Source organism: Battus philenor, unplaced genomic scaffold, assembly GCF_028537555.1.
Source record: "Battus philenor isolate CCGP_79_NKW_IND1 unplaced genomic scaffold, ilBatPhil1.0.hap1 SCAF_56, whole genome shotgun sequence".
Taxonomy (NCBI): domain Eukaryota; kingdom Metazoa; phylum Arthropoda; class Insecta; order Lepidoptera; family Papilionidae; genus Battus; species Battus philenor.
Window position 1 is genome coordinate 1 of NW_027181722.1, and position 10,304 is coordinate 10,304.

The 10,304-nt window shown below is 20.3% G+C and overlaps 2 pseudogenes; one reads left to right on the forward strand and one right to left on the reverse strand.

Moving 5' to 3' along the window:
• Positions 1–737: 737 nt before the first annotated feature.
• LOC137930068 (NADH-ubiquinone oxidoreductase chain 1-like) lies at positions 738–1,623 on the reverse strand (annotated as a pseudogene).
• A 6,598-nt stretch (positions 1,624–8,221) lies between these two features.
• Positions 8,222–8,878, forward strand: LOC137930066 (ATP synthase subunit a-like; annotated as a pseudogene).
• Positions 8,879–10,304: the final 1,426 nt, after the last annotated feature.

A 10,304-nucleotide genomic window follows, 5' to 3' on the forward strand; every position in this document is an offset into this window, starting at 1 on the left:
ATGCTACTTTAACTCGATCTTATTCTTTCCATTTTTTATTTCCTTTTATTATTCTTATATTAACAATAATTCATCTTTTATTCTTACATCAAACAGGATCTAATAATCCATTAGGAATTAATAGTAATTTAGATAAAATTCCTTTTCACCCATTTTTTACATTTAAGGATTTAATTGGATTCATTACTTTAATTTTATTATTAACTCTTTTAACTTTAACTAATCCTTATTTATTAGGAGATCCAGATAATTTTATTCCTGCTAATCCATTAGTAACTCCTATCCATATTCAACCTGAATGATATTTCTTATTCGCTTATGCAATTTTACGATCTATCCCTTATAAATTAGGAGGAGTAATTGCTTTAGTCATATCTATTTTAATTTTAATTATCTTACCATTTACATTTAATAAAAAAATACAAGGAATTCAATTCTATCCTATTAATCAAATTATTTTCTGAATTATAATTATTACTATTTTTTTATTAACTTGAATTGGGGCACGCCCAGTTGAAGACCCTTACATTATTACTGGCCAATTATTAACTATTATATACTTTTCTTATTTTATTATTAATCCTATTATTAACAAATTTTGAGATAACTTAATTTTTAATTAATATTTAAATTAATGAGCTTGTATAAGCATTTGTTTTGAAAACTTAAGAAAGGATTCTTATTATATTAATTTATACTAAAAATATTATTTAATTTAAAAAAAATTTTACCCCAATAAAAAATAATAAAAAATTTAACGAAATAGGTAAATAACCTTTTCAAGATAAATGTATTAATTTATCATAACGATATCAAGGTAAAGTTCCTCGCACTCAAATAAATAAAAAAAGAAATAAAAACTAATTTTAAATAAAATGTAATCTAAGTCTATAACCCCCTATATATATTAAAATAAATAATAATCTTATAAATAAAATTCTAGAATATTCCGCTAAAAAAATTAAAGCAAATCCCCCTCTTCTATATTCAATATTAAATCCAGATACTAATTCTCTTTCTCCTTCAGCAAAATCAAAAGGAGTTTGATTAGTTTTAGCTAATCTTGATGATATTCAACATAATCTTAAAGGAATTATTAAAAATAAAAATCAAATTATTTCCTGATAAAAAAAATGATATTAAATTAAAATCTATAATTAAAATTATTCTTGATAATATAATTAAAGCTAATCTAACTTCATAAGAAATAGTTTGAGCAACCGCTCGTAAACCCCCCAATAAAGCATAATTAGAATTAGAAGATCATCCAGCAACTATAACAGTATAAACTCCTAAACTAGTACAACATAAAAAAAATAAAATTCCTCAATTAAATCTAATTATATTAAAATAATAAGGAATTAATATTCATAATATCAAAGAAATAATAAATCTAATAACAGGAGAAAAATAATAAGATATATAATTAGAATAATTAGGGAAAGTATGCTCCTTAGTAAATAATTTAATAGCATCAGAAAAAGGCTGTAAAATTCCCATAAAACCAACTTTATTAGGTCCTTTTCGAATTTGAATATAGCCTAAAACTTTACGTTCTAATAAAGTTAAAAAAGCAACTCCTACTAAAACACCAATAATTATAATTAATATCCCAATAATAAATAATATTATATCTTTTATCATCATTTACTATATATATAAATAATTATATATTCATGACTTCTAAAATCATTACATTTTTTCTGCCAAAATAGTTATTAATTTATTAATAACATTCATTTTATAAAAATTATTTTTAATATTTGATCCTTTCGTACTAAAATATTATAATTTTCTAAAGATAGAAACCAACCTGGCTCACACCGATTTGAACTCAGATCATGTAAGATTTTTATGATCGAACAGATCAAAAATTTTAAACTTTTGCATTTAAATTTTATCATAATCCAACATCGAGGTCGCAAACTTTTTTTCTTATAAGAATTAAAAAAAAAATTACGCTGTTATCCCTAAGGTAATTTTTTCTTATAATCATTATTAATGGATCATTAAATCATAAATCAATGTTATATTTTAAAAAAAGTTTATTTAATTTTTCTATCACCCCAATAAAATAATTTAATTAATTCTAATTTTAAAATTTATATATTAATAATTAATTAATTAAATTATAAAACTCTACAGGGTGTTCTCGTCTTTTAAAATTATTTTAGCTTTTTAACTAAAAAATTAAATTTTATAAATTAAGTAGAGACAGCTTATATCTCATCCAATCTTTCATACAAGTCACCAATTAGGAGACTATTGATTATGCTACCTTTGTACAGTCAAAATACTGCAGCCCTTTAATAATTTATCAGTGGGCAGATTAGACTTTATATTATTTTCAAAAAGACATGTTTTTGATAAACAAGTGAATATAAATTTTTGCCTAATTCCTTTACTTAATTTTTCATAAATATAAATTTATTATCTATATTTAAATATACTAATTTTATCAATATAATTAATTTTTATTTAATTATAAATTATTTTTTATAAAAAATTAAATATTTAATTTTAAAATAAATTAAATTATTAATAAAAAATTAGAATTTATTAACAATATAAATTCTAAAATTTTAAATTATAAGTTTAATTTATATTATAACATTTTATTTTAAAGCTTATCCCTTAAAATATTGAATATTTTTTAATAAAAATTTAATTAATAAAAATTATATAATAAAATATTTTAAATTAAATTTTTTTCTAAAAAACTAGTTATATTTAAAACGATTAACATTTCATTTCTAATTAATTATTAAAAATAATTATTCAACATTAACTTTTATAATTAATTAACTCTTTTAAATTCGAGAATTTTTTTCATAAAAATTTTTATTAATAAACTTTGATACACAAGATACAATAAATTAAATTTACTTTTATTTTGATTAATTTTCAAATATTTAAAATTTATTTTACAATATTAATTCACTATAAAATTTTTAATTTTTTCTTTATAAATACTTTAACCCCCATTAAATATCTATATTTTAAAAAAAATTATTATTTTTTTATTTATTAATTTTTCCCCCTCAAATTAATTATTAATATAATATCTTTTCAATGTAAATGAAATACTTTTTCAAGCTCTAATTTGTTCTTTCTAGAAACACTTTCCAGTACCTCTACTTTGTTACGACTTATTTCAATTTATAAATGAAAGCGACGGGCAATATGTATGTACATATTTTAATTTAAAATCATTTTATTAAACTAAATAAAATTACATTTAAATCCACCTTCCAATATTTTTTAAAAAATATTATCCATTTTATTATTTCTTATTGTAATCCATTATATTCTTAATTATAATCTGCATCTTGATCTGAATTAATTTTTTATTTAAATTTTAAAATATTATTTTTATAAAAAAATATTTTTTTAACAACGATATACAAAATTAAATAATTAAGTAAATTTATTCGTGGATTATCAATTAATAAACAGATTACTCTAAATGAACTAAAATACCGCCAAATTATTTAAGTTTTTATAAATAATTATATACTATTTTAGTATTTTAAATTTAATTTTTAATAATAGGGTATCTAATCCTAGTTTTTGAAAAAATTTAATAATTCATATTTTATAATGAAAATTTTAATTTATTAAAATTTCACTTAACAATTAATTATCTATTTTCTTTAAAATAATATTAATTATATACTGATAAAATTTAAATTATTTTTTGTATAACCGCAACTGCTGGCACAAAATTTGTTAATAATTATTAAATAATACTAAATCTTAATTTCTTAAATTTTTAATTTTAATTACTACTATATTTTAATTTTAAAATTATTAAAATAATTAAAAATTAACACTAAAATTTATATGTAAAACAAATTTAAATTAAAATATTTGAACCATAAAAAATTTATTTATATATTTAATTTTGACACATAGTTTTTTTTATATTAAAATATTTATTAGAAATTATTAAATTTTATTTATTATTCTTTTCTTTTTTTTTCTATATTAATTAAATAATATAAAATTAATATTATATTATTTATAAAATACAATTTCTTATTTATATTATTAATTTATTAATATATTTAAATATTTATTATAACATTTAAATTAATAATTAATTAAATATTTAATATATACATATATATATATATATATATATACATACATACATATATATATATATATATTATATGCGTATATATATATATATTTATATACGCATATAAATAAAATTTATAAATAAATTTAATTTGTTTTTCTTATTTAATATAATTTATTAACCATTGCTCATTAATTTTTTATAAATATAAAAATTAAAATTATTCTGATAGGATAAATAATGTAGAATTCTTCCTTTATTATATTATTTATTGAATCAAACTATATCTAATAATATCAAAAATTATTGTGCTTCTTACACTAAAATATAAATATTAATAAATTGAATTTTTAGTTCTTTATAATCCCCCTATTATAAATTTTTCTAAATATTAATTCAAATAAAATATTTTTTTATTTTATTCTATTTGTTAGAACTTTAATTTCCATTTCTTCTAATTCTTGACTTGGATTAGAAATTAATTTACTTAGATTTATTCCCCTTATTTCTAATTCTAAAAATCTTTTATCTTCTGAAGCGGCTTTAAAATATTTCCTTACTCAAGCAATTGCTTCTATTAATTTTTTATTTTCAATTTTAATTAAAATAATTATAATTAAAAGATTTGAAATTAATTATTTTTTATCTATTATAATTAATTCTTCTATATTAATAAAAATAGGATCAGCCCCTTTCCATTTTTGATTTCCCAATATTATTGAAGGATTATCATGATTTAATTGTTTTATTATTATAACTTGACAAAAAATTTCCCCCATAATTTTATTGTCTTATTATATAAATTATAACTTTTTAATTATAATTATAATTCTTAATGCTATTATTGGTGCTTTAGGAGGATTTAACCAAACATCTTTACGAAAACTTATATCTTTTTCCTCAATTAATAATTTAGGATGAATATTAGCAGCTTTAATAATTAGAGAAAACTTATGAATATTTTATTTAATTTTTTATTCATTTTTAATTAGAATTATATGCTTTTTATTTAATTTTTTAAATTTTTATTTTATTAATCAATTATTTATAATTAATATAAATTCTTTAATTAAAATTTCTTTTTTAATTAATTTTTTATCATTAGGAGGATTACCGCCATTTTTAGGATTTTTTCCTAAATGAATTATTATTAATTTTTTATTAAATAGTCAACTTTTTTTATTACTTTTATTTTTATCATAATAAGTTTAATTTTATTATTTTATTATATTCGAATTGTTTATTCATCATTAATATTTAATTATCTAAAAACAAAATGATTTAAATTTTTTTCTAAAATTAACTCAATATTTATTATTAATTTATTAAGTATAATTTCTTTACTAGGAATACTCTTAAGAACTTTTTTTTTATATAAGGTTTTAAGTTATATAAACTAATAATCTTCAAAATTATAAAAAAAGAAATTCTTTAAGCCTTAGTAAAAAAAAATTACTCCTTAAAATTTGCAATTTTACATCATTATTGACTATAAGACCTAATTAATAAAAGAGATTATTTGTCATAAATAAATTTACAATTTATCGCTTATACTTCAGCCATTTTATTAGCGAAAATGACTATATTCTACTAATCATAAAGATATTGGAACATTATATTTTATTTTTGGAATTTGAGCTGGAATTTTAGGCACTTCCCTAAGTTTATTAATTCGAATTGAATTAGGAAATCCTGGCTCTTTAATTGGAGATGATCAAATTTATAACTATTGTTACAGCTCATGCTTTTATTATAATTTTTTTTATAGTTATACCAATTATAATCGGAGGATTTGGTAATTGATTAGACCCTTTAATATTAGGAGCTCCTGATATAGCTTTCCCTCGAATAAATAATATAAGATTTTGACTTTTACCTCCTTCTTTAACTTTATTAATTTCTAGAAGAATTGTTGAAAATGGAGCAGGTACAGGATGAACAGTTTACCCCCCTCTTTCTTCTAATATTGCACATAGAGGCAGATCAGTTGATCTAGCTATTTTTTTCTTACACTTAGCAGGAATTTCTTCTATTCTAGGGGCAATTAATTTTATTACAACGATTATTAATATACGAGTTAATAATATATCTTTCGATCAAATACCTTTATTTGTATGAGCAGTAGGTATTACAGCTTTATTATTACTTCTATCTCTTCCTGTTTTAGCTGGAGCTATTACTATACTTCTTACAGATCGTAATCTTAATACTTCTTTCTTTGATCCTGCTGGAGGAGGAGATCCTATCTTATATCAACATTTATTTTGATTTTTTGGCCATCCTGAAGTTTATATTTTAATTTTACCTGGATTTGGAATAATCTCTCATATTATTTCTCAAGAAAGAGGTAAAAAGGAAACTTTTGGTTGTTTAGGAATAATTTATGCTATAATAGCAATTGGCCTTTTAGGATTTATTGTTTGAGCTCATCATATATTTACAGTAGGAATAGATATTGATACTCGAGCTTATTTTACCTCAGCCACAATAATTATTGCTGTACCTACAGGAATTAAAATTTTCAGTTGACTTGCCACTTTACATGGAACACAAATTAATTACAGTCCTTCTATTTTATGAAGTTTAGGATTTATTTTTCTTTTCACTGTTGGAGGATTAACTGGTGTAATTTTAGCTAATTCATCTATTGATGTTTCTCTTCATGATACTTATTATGTAGTAGCTCATTTTCATTATGTTTTATCTATAGGAGCTGTATTTGCAAATATGGGAGGATTTATTCACTGATATCCTTTATTTTCCGGCCTTTCCCTTAATCCTTTTCTTTTAAAAATTCAATTTTTTACAATATTTATTGGAGTAAATTTAACCTTTTTTCCCCAACATTTTTTAGGATTAGCAGGAATACCTCGTCGATATTCTGATTATCCTGACAGTTTCATTTCTTGAAATATCATTTCCTCTTTTGGTTCTTATATTTCTTTATTATCTATAATAATAATAATATTAATTATTTGAGAATCAGTAATTAATAAACGAATAATTTTATTCTCCCTTAATATATCATCTTCTATTATGAACTGACTACAAAATTTACCCCCAGCAGAACATTCTTATAATGAACTTCCTATTTTAAGAAATTTCTAATATGGCAGATTATATGTAATGGATTTAAACCCCATTTATAAAGGATTATCCTTTTTTTAGAAATGGCAACCTGATCTAATTTTAATCTCCAAAATGGAGCATCTCCCCTAATAGAACAAATTATTTTTTTTCATGATCATACCTTAGTTATTTTAATTATAATTACTATTTTAGTTAGATATTTAATGATTAACTTATTTTTCAATAATTATATTAATCGATTTTTACTAGAAGGTCAAATAATTGAATTAATTTGAACAATTATTCCAGCTATTACCCTAATTTTTGTAGCTTTACCTTCTCTTCGTCTTTTATATTTATTAGATGAACTTAATAATCCATTAATCACTCTAAAATCTATTGGCCATCAATGATATTGAAGCTATGAATATTCTGACTTTAACAATATTGAATTTGATTCTTATATAATTCAATATAATAATTCAGAAATAAAAAATTTCCGTTTATTAGATGTTGATAATCGTATTGTTTTACCTATAAATAACCAAATTCGTATTATAATTACAGCAACAGATGTAATTCATTCATGAACTATTCCTTCTCTAGGAGTTAAAATTGATGCTAATCCTGGTCGACTCAATCAAGGAAATCTTTATATTAATCGCCCAGGAATTTTTTATGGTCAATGTTCTGAAATTTGTGGGTCAAATCACAGATTTATACCTATTGTAATTGAAAGAATTTCTATTAAAAATTTTATTAATTGAATTAATAATTATTCTTCATTAGATGACTGAAAGCAAGTATTGGTCTCTTAAACCACTTAATAGTAAATTAGCAATTATTTCTAATGAAAGAATTAGTTAAATTTATAACATAAATATGTCAAATTTATATTATTACTAAAGTAATATTCTTTTATTCCTCAAATAATACCCATTAAATGAATTTTATCTTTCTTTTTTTTTATTACTATTTCTATTTTATTTAATATTATAAATTATTATATTTTCTTAAATAAAAATAATTTTAATAATAATCAAAATAAAAACGTTAAAAAAATTTTCAATTTTCGATCCTTCAACTAATTTATTTAATCTACAATTAAATTGAATTAGAATCCTTATTGGTTTAATTATTATTCCATATACATTTTGATTTATTTCCAATCGTAAATTTGTTTTTTGAAAATTAATTCTTAATAAATTACATAATGAATTTAAAACTTTATTAGGCCCTAATAGATTTAATGGGTCAACTTTTATTTTTATTTCATTATTTTCTTTTATTTTATTCAATAATTTTTTAGGACTATTTCCTTATATTTTTACTAGAACAAGTCATTTAAAAATTTCTCTTTCTATTTCCCTTTCACTATGATTAAGATTTATATTATATGGTTGAATTAATAATTACCAACATATATTTATTCATATAATTCCTCAAGGAACTCCTAGTATTCTCATACCTTTTATAGTATTAATTGGAACAATTAGTAATGTTATTCGACCAGGAACATTAGCAGTTCGACTAACTGCTAATATAATTGCAGGCCATCTTCTTCTTACCTTATTGAGAAATACTGGAATTAATGTACCTTCTTATATACTAATTTTTTAAATTTTTATTCAAATTTTACTATTAATTCTTGAATCAGCAGTTGCAATTATTCAATCCTATGTAATTTCTATTCTTAGAACATTATATTCTAGTGAAACTAATTAATAACAATACATAATAATCACCCTTACCACTTAGTAGATTTTAGTCCCTGACCTTTAACAGGATCTATTGGAGTAATAACTTTAGTTACAGGAATAATTAAATGATTTCACAATTTTAACATAAATTTAATAATATTAGGCTACATGATTATTTTATTAACAATATATCAATGATGACGAGATATTTGTCGAGAAGGTACTTTCCAAGGTAAACATACTTTATTTGTATCAAAAGGTTTACGATGAGGAATAATTCTTTTTATTATCTCTGAAGTATTTTTCTTTATCTCATTTTTTTGAGCTTTTTTTCATAGTAGTCTTTCACCTAATATTGAAATTGGTGCAATATGACCTCCCTTTAGAATTATCCCATTTAACCCCTTTCAAATTCCATTATTAAATACAATTATTTTAATTACCTCAGGAATTACAGTTACCTGAGCTCACCATGCAATTATACAAAATAATTTTTCTCAAATAACTCAAGGTTTATTTATCACTATTATATTAGGAATTTATTTTTCTATTTTACAAGCATATGAATATTTTGAAGCTTCTTTTTCTATTGCAGTTAGAATTTATGGATCTACTTTTTTGTAGCAACAGGATTTCATGGACTTCATGTAATTATTGGGACAATTTTCCTTTCTATTTGTCTTATCCGTCATTTAAATTTCCATTTTTCCAATAATCATCATTTTGGATTTGAAGCAGCAGCATGATATTGACATTTTGTTGATGTAGTATGATTATTCCCTTATATTTCGATTTATTGATGAGGAAACTAATTTATTTATATAATATATTTAGTATATTTGACTTCCAATCAAAAAGTTTAATTTAATTTAATATAAATAATTAATTTATTATTAACATTAACTGTTATAATAATATTAATTTCTAATATTTTAATATTTTTATCCTTAATTTTATCAAAAAAATCATTTATAGATCGAGAAAAAAATTCTCCATTTGAACGTGGATTTGACCCCAAATCTTCTGCACGAATACTATTTTCTCTTCACTTTTTTTTAATTACTATAATTTTTTTAATTTTTGATATTGAAATTGCATTAATTTTCCCTTTAATTAATTGTTTTAACTAAGTAAATTTTTCTACAATAATAAAAATTAGTTTTTTTTTTAATTATATTATTAATTGGACTTTATCATGAATGAAATCAAAATATACTCAATTGAACAAATTAGGATTATAGTTTATAGAAAACATTTGATTTGCATTTAAAAAATATTAATTTTTAATTTATCTTAAATAAGAAGCAAATATTGCATTTAATTTCGACTTAAAAGAAAGAGTTAATAACTCCTTATTTAAATAATTAATTGAAACCAAAATAGAGGTATATCACTGTTAATGATATTATTGAATAAAAAATTCCAATTAAATTATGAAATATAAAAATTAA